Here is a 14150-nt window from a genome sequence, read left to right as displayed (position 1 = left end):
GCCATTAAAATGTGGAAGGGAGTGAGGGCATCATGTATATAATATAGTGTTACCCCTGTCCATATATTCGTGCACAGTATCTTGTTCGACTGATAACTCTGTTGTGCAGTGTCAGATTTTGAAGTAACTTGGCACAAATGACAACCATAACAAGTCGATGTGTCTCCTGCAACATACAGACCCATAGCTCAAAGGTCAAAGTTGCACTTTGTCAAAGATTTCAGGTCATTTTTCTTGTCCACTCATCTTTTATTTGCATTCAAGTAACTCTGCACAACTATTCACCATAACAAGGAAAGTTGTCGTGTTCAAGACTTTTACACCAAATTTAGAGTTCAAGGTCACACTTGGGGGTCAAGGTCACACTTGCGGGTCAAGATCACACTTGGGGGTCAAAGATTTTAGATCATTTCCCTTGTTTGCTTAGACGTGTGTGTGTGTGTGTTTGTCTCTTGTACATGAGTGTCTGCGCTGCTGTGGTTTACGTTGTAGTGTAACTGTGATTAAGGAACGTATCATTCCCTTTCGAATATTCATCCTTGTTCTACTTTCCCCTTCAACCCCCTCCCCCACCCCCTTTCTACCGCTCCCCCCTCCCCCGCCCCCTCTATCTATATTTTCCATAAAATTAAAATGTACTTGTTGGATTTTTGAAGCAACCCGTCTATAATATTTTTCCCTCACAGCTTCTTTTTTGTTGTGGGCCTGCTTTGCAAATGCGTGGCTCTTAGGCTGTGTTTGTGGTGCTTCTGCGCTTCCGAGAAATCTACCCTTACCTATTATCTTATTTATACATGCATGAATTTTCAAATACTTTGGCACAGACATTGATCATGATCAAACAAGATGTCCTGTTTAACCTTTAGCCAGCTAAATTTCTATAATGGTCTGGTCCATTATTCAATTTGGGCAGAACCATTTATCATCTGAAGGGACGTTTACTGAAAATTTACTGTCTGAATAGCGAACAGTGCAGACCATGTTCAGACTGCACGTATGTGCAGGCTTATCTTGGTCTGCACCGGTCGCAGAGGCAGAATCACTTGCCGCCGGCAGGCTAAAGGTTAAAACCAATTATCCGACAGTAAAGGTCAAGGTCAAACTTAGAAGTATAAAAATCACACCATATTTAAAGACTATTGGCACAAACATTCAATATATCCTAACTAATATGTTGTGTGCATGTCCTACTGGTAGATCCCAAGCTGAAAGAGTTGAGTGACAGAGTGGTTAAGGTCGCGGACTTCGAATCAGTTGCTCCTCTGATGTGGGTTTCAGCCTCACTTGGGTTGTTGAATACTTAACGTGAGGAAGCCATTCAGCTGACTTCTGAAAGGTTGTTGGTTATACCCAGGTTCCACCTGTGATGCAATAACGCTTGGAAGGGTACCTGGGGTCTTCCTTCACCATGAAAAGCATGAAAGTCGCCAGAAGACCTATCATAGTGTCTGCGTAACGCTAGACCCAACACAAACAAGAAAAGAACTCAAAGATTTTATGTCTTTGACCTTTGTAAAAATGGGTGAATATTCCTATAACTTGGCACAAACATTCAACATGTTGCGTGTAAGGCCTAAACCCTTAGTTCAATGGTCATGCTTAGTAGAAAAAAAGTTACTTAATTTTCTTGTTCGGTCTGTAACATTTTAGCTTATTTGTACCAAAGGTTCAGGATGAGCTATTGTGATAGGGCTTTCGTTACTCCTCGTCTGACGTAGCTTTCCTGCGTAATATATTATCATCAAACGTGGACTGATTTTAGAGGACGCTGGAGCTGAAAATAGAATGCAAACTTGAAACAATTTCTTCTCACGAACCCCTTCATGAATTTTTACAAATGCTTTTAAGGTCCTCTCTTAGTTTGGTTTGAATTGGCTCCTCTTGACTAATTTTAGGAACCACCAGTGGTAATAATAGAAAAATATTTAAACAGCTTCTCTTGAACTGGCTCATGGATCATCACAAAACCTGGACTGTAGCAAATTTGTAAGGTCCTCAGATTTATTCAAATCGTTCCGCTTGACTGATGTTAAGGGCTGCCAGAGGTGAAGATAGAAAACAAATCTTTCATACGTACGTTTTTATCATTCGTGAATCAGTGTTTTAGGTAAGCGACTTTAGGTAAGCGACGTTGGCCCTCTTGTTTCATTCGCAGAACTTTGCTTAAACTTTCATCATAATAATTCGATATGTGCAAGACTTAGACATCTAAATGAAAGGTCAAAGTCACAGTTTGAGGTCAAAGACTTTGTCATCACATGAAAGGAGATTCAAGTACCTAACACATTTAGTAGAACGTACTTCGGTTGTATAGAATGGTCCAGTTTTATTTATGCTTTTTGAATTTTAAATTATATGCTGACCTCTCTTCTACACAGTAGTGCAGAATTGTCCATTTCAGTCTGTCTGTCTGTCAGTCAGTCAGTCAGTCAGTCCCGCTTTCTTATTCGCTGCATTTTTCAGCAGATCAGAATATTCTGTAACTTGTACTGTTACCAGTAATATGAGCCGTGCCATGAGAAAACCAACATAGTGGCTTTGCGACCAGCATGGATCCAGACCAGCCTGCGCATTCGCGCAGTCTAGTCAGGATCCATGCTGTTCGCTAACGCTTTCTCTAATTGCAATAGGCTTTGAAGGCGAACAGCATGGATCCTGACCAGACTGTTGGTTTTCCCATGGTGCGACTCAAATCTTCTTTACTATTGAAGCATCAAGCGCAACCAGGCTAACACATTATCATAATTGATTTGATTGAGACTGTTCATAGAGGTAATTAAAAGTGCAATACCCCTCGCGACCCCTTGAAGCGGCTTAAACGGAACATCCCTTAACAACAAACTCTTAATGGGCTCCATGATACCAAAGTACCAGAAAATATAACAACATGAGTCCCAGAACGGGGAACCACACGATACCTAAGAGTTCTGTTTTGATAGTTGATACAGTCCAAAAGAAGATTGTTTTGACCAAGCAAAATAATTGCAAACTCGGGTTTATCGAGTCTATTCATGAGAAAAATAAATGAAATGTGCAATACCTCTCACACTGGTAACACCGGCTAAAGTTTATTATTCACCTAACTCCCTGCCACCAGCCATCCCATTAAAGACATTTTTACATACAGATGAAATAAGAGCTAGTCAAATTGTTCCTACATGTGGAAAAAAACCTACAAATAATTCGTGTTCTTTATCAAATATATGAACTTTTGCTCTTTAAGAGCCAAACAAGTAATTCTAATCAACAAATGGAATTCACATTAGAGTAATAGAGTTCTTTTTTGAATCGTCATTTCAGATCCGATGACAAGACGGAGTATCCCTTTCACATATCGGATGGTGCGTTTCAGAATTTCTCTATCTTGAATGGACGCCATTAATATTGTTGATAATGGCTAATTGATACGTGCTATCTAATTTTACTTCTTTCTTTTTACCTTATTTTACTATACCTGTGCAATCCATCGTACGTTAAAAAGTTGCTTTGAATGTCATCTTTGAATCAAACCACTTGTCCAGTTGCATTTGAGCCGTGCCATGAGAAAACCAACATAGTGGCTTTGCGACCAGCATGGATCCAGACCAGCCTGCGCATCAGCGCAGTCTGGTCAGCATCTATGCTGTTCGTTAACAGTTTCTCGAATTCCAATAGGCTTTAAAAGCGAACAGCATGGAGCCTGACCAGACTGCGCGGATGCGCAGGCTGGTCTGGATCCATGCTGGTCGCAAACCCACTATGTTGATTTTCTCATGGCACGGCTCATTTAGACTTGTCATGTTCCTTTACTGGACCCGTATCAAGTTAGGCAGTCTGAGTCACACTAGATATATTGTGGCTACCAACAACATAAACGTTTTAAATTAAAAGTGTTTATGTTCCGGGAATGGAAAGGACATGATTTATTGCTTAAGAGCTATATCTCATGCGTAAGTCTGAATACCGTCTACAATTGTCCTAAAGCAATCAAGATCAAATTTTTAAAAAAACGTTTTGGAACCGTGATATTGTTTCACAGAAATGATGAATGCTTCAAATGGATCTTCTTACATATTTTGTTAACTGTCATAACAGTAGTCTTGAACTGTCCTTTAAAGGAATTTGCCAGAGGCAGATTAAGGTTTACTCTAAGGTTTTTATAGCTGTGATTTTTATGTAAACAGCTTCTTGATTCGTCATAGATTTTCCTATATAAGTTTTATAGTTGTGAATTTTATGTAAATGGTCAACAGCTTCTTGATTCGTCATAGATTTTCCTATATAAGTTTTATAGTTGTGATTTTTATGTAAATGGTCAACAGCTTCTTGATTCGTCATAGATTTTCCTATATAAGTTTTATAGCTGTGATTGTTATGTAAATGGTCAACTGCTTCATTTTCCTTTATAAGTCTTTCCTCTGAAACATATTCCCAGAAAATGATATGCTTTTACAGAAAATTTTCATTAAACAGTCGTCTATCAAAATAGCTAGTGATTATATTATTGATGAAAAATAATACTCGCTACAAAACCATCCCATCTATCACGACAGGTAAAGGTGGCTTGGCGTTCTTGGAACATAGTCATTCATACAAGTAAATAGATGTATTTTGTCAAATAGACATAGATCTAGCATGTAGATGAAATGTTTTCAATAATTTATCTTCAGTAGTTGTATTTTGGCATCTCTTAAACGGTGATATGTTTAGTTGTACAAACGTGATGTTGTCAAACTTTCAAGTACACAGTTATATATAACAATTTAGGTGATTCGAAAATATCAAGCTGTTGTTTAACTCAGTCTACATATTAAGCAAATTTCTTTAAATCCAGTGGTACATAAATATGTTTACTGTTACTGGGCAGTATGTTGATATATTGTATCCTGCTTCGCTGTAGACACTGCACGTAAACATCTAAGTTATGTTATATTTTTTAGATCTCTACGGACACTATTACATATAACAAATCCAGGTAATTGCATAGCAATACTATTGTTTAGAAACCAAATGTCTCGGAATATGGAAAGGTTATTGGCTGAAAATAGTGCTTTGGCACGCTATTTCTAAACCAGAAATAGAATGTTCCCTCCACTGATGCCTTTTAATGACAATGCTGACTTTAAGATTTGTCTTACATTTCTGCCATCTTAAATAGCAGTTTTTGATGTTTTTCACCTGAATATGAATATAACTAATGCCTTTTAGTCAGATCGATATGAGGTTTTAAAAGACCTGGAAAAGTGATATTGACCTAAGAATAAAGGCATTAAATCTAACAACTCAAAAAGTTACTTGTCAAAAGGATAACAATCATTTGCAATACTTGTGTTACGGTGTTAGATTCTGTATAAAATAGAAAAAGTAGAGACTTGACAGGTCGCTGAACACGACAAAAACGAAAATGTTGCAGGCTCGGTTTGATTGAACCTGTTCACGGACGGTAGTGGAAATGCATGCTACCGTCCACGCCCTCTAGCCCCGGGTTGAGCAGAACTCAACATTTACACATGCTAAAAGTACAAAAAGCAATTTAGAGACATCCGCAGATGTATTCAAACGGCGGTGAACATGGAACCTTCAATGATACACGGGTTGTGTCGTGTAATTCCATGAAAAGCGGCGTTTGGTCCCCAGATAAAGTTTTAATAATAAAGCTTTGTATGATCTGAATTAGAATATCACGAACTGTGGTTTTAGGAGACCTAAAGGTGATATCTTTGTACTTGGCTTTACTCGTGTTCTTACCTTCCCATACTAAATCATTGCAAATACTGTGAAATCATTAATATTCGTGGGGGACTAATTTTCGTGGATTTCGTGATTGAGTTAATCAACGAAATTAAATCTCAACGAACAAGTTAAATTCCCATTCATTTTATCTTCAAAAGTTGATATCCACGAATTCTTATTCCCACGAAATTGTCCTTTTTTCCAAAACCACGAAATTTCATGCCCACGAAATTTAATGATTTTACAGTACTACTTTTCTCGAAGTCTTAGGTGTATCCTTTCATACAATCAAGCTAAAATCAATGATTCAGTCTAACAAACTCGGCATTTACAAGTCAAACCGGATCAATTTGCATTGGCGGTATGTGATGAACATGCATAAGGAAACATTGGCCATTGTTAAATATAAAGGAATGATCTTGTGCAAAATTGCATACTTACAAGTCAACCCAGAACAGTTTGTGGTATATAAAGAACTTACGTGAGAACAACTTGGCTATTGTTGTATATTTGTCTGAAGACTATGCTAGAAAATAGATACAGGATGTTCTTCTTGAACAAATTGATTTAATATCTCTTTTTAGGTGCGAACAGTAATCAGAAGTATATTAAGATCTTGACCTAAGCCTTTTTACGACCAAAAAAAGGCGATTGTCGTGTAACACTCCGTTGTGTCACATTTGTTTTTATGATGTTGAAGCTACTTCTCGTCTTACTGTTGCTTGTTTACAGTAATATGAATAAGCAAATTCTGTTATAGAAAAAATAAAAAAGGCGCCAAGAATAATGCAACTGGGGGAATTAAGATCAATTGACGTGGAAATGTTCAATCGGTAGTATACTACTATAATTCTGTATTGTGTTCTGAACCAAATTATTCACGGAGATAGTATAACTTTTGAATCCGCTCTAGTTTAATTCTCGATATACCAAAAGTCTTTCCTTATGTGTTTTTCTTGTGTGTTTCCTTTTTAATACTTCACGGAAATACTGATTATGGATTTTTCCCTACTAATTTGCACTTACTTGTAGCTCAAACTATTTATGTTTTTATCATCAATGTTGTCTTTCCGGGAAAAATGAAAACAAATAAGATTACATCTAAGAGGTTTGAAATAAAACTACAACCGTTAAAAGTTATTCAACGTTAAACTTTAGATGGATATAAAATATATTTACATATATTTTTTGGGAAAAGGGTGCATGTGTAAGGGGGGGGGGGGGGGGGGGGGGAGGGAGGGATCGAAGGGTGAGTGAGTGAGTTAGGTTTTACGGCGAATCGACATAAAATGGTCATATATCGCCGAGAAGAAGTCATATTGCAAACGCCAACTGTAAAGCATAAAAATTGATGTAAAAATGTAAAGCATACCCAAAAAGGCTCCGTGTACCGAGTGGTTAAGGTTGCTGACTTAAAATTACTTGCAACCCTCCATTGTGAGTTTGAACCTCGAGATGTAGATTTCTTTCATGTGAAGAACCCATCCGGCCAGCTTACGGTTATTCTGTGATTCTACCAGGTACTTGCACGGCTGTGATGGAAAATAAATGCCCGGAGGGGTACCTCGGGTCTTCTTTCACCATCAAAAGTATGATGTAATTTTGCCAGTGTGTCGTTGAGCCTGCTGCTCTCCCCACCCCAATCCAAGAAAGAATATATTTTCATTGACTAATAGAGCGCGTAATATTTGTCTTTAATTGACAACAAAAACTGTTCAAAAATCAAATAACTGAATGGTGGCAATCATTGTTTGGTTATCTCTGTTATGAATGTTAATAGCATCTCCGATGAATAAACATGCATAGACAACGGAACCTGACCAATAAAAGTAATCTTAGTATAGCTTAAAATCAACATGCTTATTATGCTTTTGTTATTTTTGTATATGGCCTTATGTCATACATAGGGATTTTTCTAAAGAAATAGATGTTTTAGCAAAAGTTAAAACTAAATAGAAATATCTACAAACAAACGAAATTTGTTTTGCTAATATCTTTAGAATTTCTATTTTGTTCTAAGAAAAAATACCAAAAAAACTTGTTAGAAAAGTTGTGCATATCTCATCTTACATGAATACAGTTTATTGATCTTAGTTTGTCTCAAATGGAATGAAACTCAGCTTAGAAAACTCTCATTGTGCATTGAATCTTTTCCATTCTAAGTAGACAAATTGTGTTCATGCAACAGAATGAATATGCTAGATTGCCACATGCTAAAGATTCTATCCCTGAAAATACTTTCAATGACGATTAGATCTACCCGATTTGCAAACAGTTAAATTACCTCACCTAAATTGAAATAATTACAGTCGCTCTATCTTCTTAAGCAATGGATTTTTTTTCATGATGTGATTATGTCATTTTTTCAGAACTCTGGGAATGTACTTGACAGATTATTAAAAATATATTTTACGCCACCCATTAAATAGAAATACTACATTTTCTACATGTTAAAGCGTAGTCAAAAACTACATCATGTTTGTGAAATGATAAATTGTACTGAACATTCTGAGGTTACTATTTGCACCAACAAGTATAGGTTATAGATCATTTATCGACTTTCAAATTTAGTTTGCCGAAACGGAGCGTAGCGTAGTGAAGGCAAAACTTAATGCATTAGAATGTTAATAAGTGTATCTATAACCGACTTATAGTTAAAACGCCCCTTTTCGTCAGTCAGCAACATCTCCGTCTCAAGTAAACTAAACCATATGAGAATCCTTCTTTGAAATTACCTTAAATCAGTAAAAAGATATATATACTTTTAAATTTGCACATTTGTACATAATGACTTTTTACAATATCTTATTAAAAATCTGTTTCTGTTTAGTTTTGCAAAGGTGACTTTGAGAAAAAAATTTAAGATATGTACTTCGTGATTTGAATTTCCCTGGGAGATGTGGCCAACATTGTCTGTACAAAAAATCATGAATACATAGTAGACGACTCACTTATCGAGTAGTATTACATTCAGATTCGTTTTAACTTTATGCACTCTGGTTTATTTTTAGACCAGTAGAGGTTAATTGACCTCCAGTTTACATTTGAATTCAATGAACAATAGGAAAATTTGGAAATATATAAATAGCAACAATAAGTGCACTTCCTGGTCAATGCTGTATTCAAATCGAACGCTGAAATAGTCTTTATTATTTATTTTCAAACATGACATAATAGAAAATAGATACGAAAAACACAGATAAAACACTAATATAATTATAAGAATATGGTGAAGACAGCATCAGATAAAAAGACATGAATAGCAAACCATTATGAATCATAGTCCAGTACAAATATTATCAAATACAAACACGTTAAAACACAAACAATTAATTCACAGACATGTACACAGAAATATTTAAGAACGGTACTAAATGACGTCACATGTAGACAAAGGCTATAAATAGACACATGAAATAGGGCATAAGTCAGTTTACTCGCAATACCGACCAAATTTAGCGTAACCCTCTTTGATCGACTCTGACTTTTTTATCCAGCCGGAGAGCGTGTTTTTTGGAACATCAAATACTTTAGCGATTTCTGTTTTTGATTTCAGACCTTTTTCACATTCGATGATGGCGATATATTCTGTTTCTTAAGTTTTTGGATCTACTTTTCGTGTTGTTCCTTGCTTTCCAGTAGCCGACTTAGCTATCCCCCCGTTTCCGGGTCCTTTACTAAGTTGTTCAGCCAAGCTAAAGCAGTATGAAAGTTGACATCGGATCTCCCGTTTTTATGCAGAAAAAATAAAGACAAATATTGCTCAATTATTTTAAATAATTTTATTCTTATTAATCAAAGCCCATTAAAGCATTGCAGTGAACGAAAGTCACTTGTCGTATACCGACGCTAATTACATAAGCGTGTGAAAATTACGCACGCGCCGGTTAAAGGGAAAGCTTGGCGAATGTCAGACAGAGGTGTGAAAAACTTTGTAAACACAAGCCATTCCGGCGAGAAATTGTCTGTTCGACTAAATAGATGTAATTATCACTGTAATTGAGCCGAGGGGACCACTAAATGAGTTCGAGAGTTCGAATTTTCGAAGTTCGAGCTATCCGAGGTAGAACTATATAGAATAAAGAAGGAATAAATTCGGGACCGTGCGAAGAGTTCGAGCGATCCCGGGTGTTCGAAAGATCCGAGTTCGAGCCATTGAAGTTTAACTGTACTACCTTTCTCAAATTTTGTATGCTTTCATACAATCAAGCTAAAGTCAATGATTCAGCCTAGCAAACTCGGCATTTACAAGTCAAGCCAAACTGCCGATATGTTGTGAACATACTTAAGGAGACTTTGGCCATTTAAATGTTAAATATAAATGAATAATCTTAGACACAACTGCACTTACAAATCAATCAGATTAATTGGTGGTATGTGGTGAACATACTGGAGGAGACCTAGACCATTTTTTAATATAAGTGTATGATCTTGGACAAAATTGCTTTTTCAAGTCACCGTGACAATTGTTAAATATAAATGAATGGTCTTGGACAAAATTGCGCTTACAAGTCAAGCTAGATCAATTGCCGATATGTGGGAAACATACTTTAGGAGACCCTAACTATTGCTGAATATAAGTGAATGGTCTTGGACAAAATTGCACTTACAAGTCAAGCCAGATCATTTGCGGGTATGCGGTGGACATTCTTAAAGAGACATTGGCCATTGTTAAATAGAAGTGCAGAATGATCTTGGACAAAATTGCACTTACAAATCCAACAAGATCAATTGATGATATATGATGAATTTACTTAAGGAGAGTTCGGCATTTGTTGTTTATATTATTAGATGTCTGTGCCAAAAAAATAGATATTGGATTGTATTCTTAAACACATTGATTTAATGTCTCTTTACAGATACGAGCAATGATCAGAAGTAACTAGAGTCTTGTCCTAAGCCTTTTTACGATCAGAAAGGCGATTGTCGTGTCTCAATAATACTCAGCTTTGCCGCATCTGTTTTTATGGTGTTTAAGCTGCTTTTCATTTTATTATTGCTTCTTCTTTATACTCTTAACAACCAGTAACATGAATAAAGAAATAATGGGAAATTATTTAGGAAATGCTGTTTTAGGAAAAATAAAAAAGTGCCAAGAGTAATGCAACTTGGGAATTAGGATTAAATAAGAGTGATGTGGAAATGTCCAATCGATAGTATACTACTAATTCTGTATTGTGTTCTGAACAAAATAATCACGGAGATAGTTTAACGTTTGAATCAGCTGTAGTTAAATTCTCGTATACCGAAATTCTTTCTTAATATGTTTTCTTGTGTGTTTCCTTTTTTAAAACTTAACGGAAATACTGATTATGGATCTTTCCCTACCAATTTGCACTTACTTGTAGCTCTTTATTATATCTTTATTATCAAGAAAAAAGACATTAATGAAAGGTATCTGTAAATGTTGTCACCTTATTGATCTTTCCGGAAAAAAATGAAATCAGACTAGATTACATCTAAGAGTCGTCATTCAATATTAAATTTTAGATGGATATAAAAAATATCTACACGTATATTTAGAGTAAGAAGGGAGTGGGGCGGAGGAAGGCTTAAGGTTGGAGACTTCAGATCACTAGCACTTGAAACCTCGCAAGGAGGTGTAGATTTCTTTCATGTAAGGAAGTCATCCGGCCAGCTTACGGTTATTCTGTAATTGTACCCAGGTTCGTGCACGGTTCTGATGGAAGAAAAATGCCTGGAGGGCACCTCAGGTATTCTTTCACCATCAAAAGCTATTATGTCGCCATATGATGTAATTTACCAGCGTGTCGTTGACACCGCTCCCCACCCCACCCCCACGCCAGAAAGCATATATTTCCATTGACAGAATAGTTACGTAATACTTGTCTTGTCTTTAAATGACAACAAAAACTTTTCAAAAATCAAATAATTGAATCCTGGTAATCATAGTTTGGATACCTCTGTTATGATTGTTAATAGCATTTCTGATGAATAACCATGCATAGACAACGGAACTTGAACAACAAAAATAATCTTAGTATACAAAACAATGGCGGGATATATTCAATTGTAATTGCAACGTTTTTTACTGCTAGAGATTGATTTTTTTGTTTTAGCTTAAAACCAACATGCTTATTTTGCTTTTGTTATTTTTGTATCTGGTCTTATATCATACCTAAGGATTTTTCTAGAGAAATATATGTTTTAGCAAATCAGTTGGCGGCAAGAGATTCTGCCTTTGCGACCGGTGCATACCAAGATCACCCTGTACATCTGTATAATCTTATTATGGTCTGCACTGTTCGCCATTCAGTTAGTATCTTTTTGGTAAGCACGCCTTTTAACAGTTAATGGTACTGTCCAAATTGAAAGATGGACAAGTCCATTATAGAAATTTAGTAGGGTAAGGGTTAAACTAAATAGAAATATCTATAAACAAACGAAATTTGTTTGATAATACCTTTAGATAATCATTATGCGTTTAAAATTTCTATATTGTTCTAGAAAAATTACAAAAAAAAAAAAAAAAAATGAACATCCTGTTACAGAAGTGGTGCATATCTCATCTTACATGAATACAGTTTATTGATCTCAGTTTGTCTCAAATGGAATGAAATTCAGCTTAGAAAACTCTCATTGTGCATTGAATCTTTTCCAGTTTAAGTAGACCACTTTTGTGTGTGATTTGTTGGGTTTAAAGTCGCACCTACACAATTATAGGTCATATGGCGACATCCCAGCTTTGATGGTGGTGCTCCTCCATGCATTATTTCATCACGAGAGGGCACCTGGGCAGAACACCACAGACTTTCCGTAAGCCAGATGGGTGGCGTCCTCACATAAAGAATTCAACGCCAAGAGTTAGGTTCGAACCCACATCGGTAAGGGGCAAGTGATTTGAAGTCAGCGACCTTAACTACTCGGTCACGGAGGCCCCAGAAAAATTGTATTCATGCAACAAAATGAATATGCTAGATTTTCAAATGCGAAAGATTCTTTCCCTGAAAATACTTTCACTGTCGATTACCCGATTTTCAAACACTTAGATTACCTCACTTAAATTGAAATAATTACAGTCGATCTATCTTCTCAAGGAATGGATTTTTTACGAGATGTCATTTTTCCAGAACTCTAGGAATGTACTTTACAGAATATTTAAACCACTCATTAAATAGAAATGCTACATTTAGCGGAGACAAAAACTGCATCAGGTTACTGTGCTGAACATTCTGAGGTAACTATTTGCACCAACAAATAAAATTATAAAGGTAGTGGCAGTTTTTATTAGGATGATTCCTGTACAAGGAATAAATGACAGTGAGCATACTGAAGTTGATAAAGCGGTATGCAAGTAAAATAAAAGACAGTCAACTTACATAAATTCCGGGTGTTTTATTTTTAAATACAATTATTCTTTGCATATGTTTACTTGGTTTTATTAACTAGTTGAACTTGATTATTTGGAAAGTTATCAAAATTAAAGAGTCATGTCTGCAGATCGATGTCGAAATTAAAAAAATAAATAAAATATTAAAATAAATAAAATGATATAAAACATATTGCAACTGGGGCAACACTTCACAAAAATAACCAGCCCGGGACACATCTGGTTATGTCCCATAATTGCGGATACGTTACTGAACACTTTTTTTTCTCATGGGTTAGCCACATAGCTTTAAATTTATGCTAGTTTTTGTTTTAAATTTCATTGTGCATGTATCTTCGACATTTTGATTTAGTTTATTAGTTTATTAAAGTCTCATTTATGTATAAAACCAACATTGACATTTACAATAAAAAACAACATTAAGACAACATATACATGACCAATCTATAAGATTTATACGAGACTAGAACATGCTCATTTTATGACCTGGCATGTGATTTTGCAAAGATTATATATTAATCAACTGCATAGAAGAAATCAATCATTTAACATTGTTAGAACAAACTCAGTGAGAGAGATTGAAGCAAATCTCAGGTTTAGTATGAGAAGTAATACCAGGTCACAGCAGTAAGATTTTGATGTGACTTTGCAGTAAGCATATGTAACAGGAAAAAATCTACGAAGAAAAAAAAACCCCTACTATTTCTCCATTTTATGTAAGTGTTTAGAGATTTCGTTAAAATGAGGTAAGGATTTATAAGCAAATACTCTAAAATGGGTCTAGCAATGTAAAGCAGCTTTGCGTACATTGTCCATTTCATATAGATTTATGTGTGTTAAACCAATTAAAAGAATTTTTGTCCATTTATATTCCACTGATAATAATACATGTATTTATAATATTTTACAGGTGGAGGAAATATATACAAAAAGTATTCTCGCGACCGAAAATTGGCGCTCAGCATTAAGGGGATAGTGCTAGGACTGGTCAGCCCGGTGTCAGTATAATGTGACTGGGTGGGGTATCATGCCACGTGTCTACGGCGTGATATTCCAGTGAGGCAGCACTATAAAGTTGGGCATTGTG

Source organism: Mercenaria mercenaria, chromosome 16 (genome assembly GCF_021730395.1).
Source record: "Mercenaria mercenaria strain notata chromosome 16, MADL_Memer_1, whole genome shotgun sequence".
Lineage (NCBI taxonomy): Eukaryota > Metazoa > Mollusca > Bivalvia > Venerida > Veneridae > Mercenaria > Mercenaria mercenaria.
Note: the sequence above shows the minus strand (reverse complement) of the source record.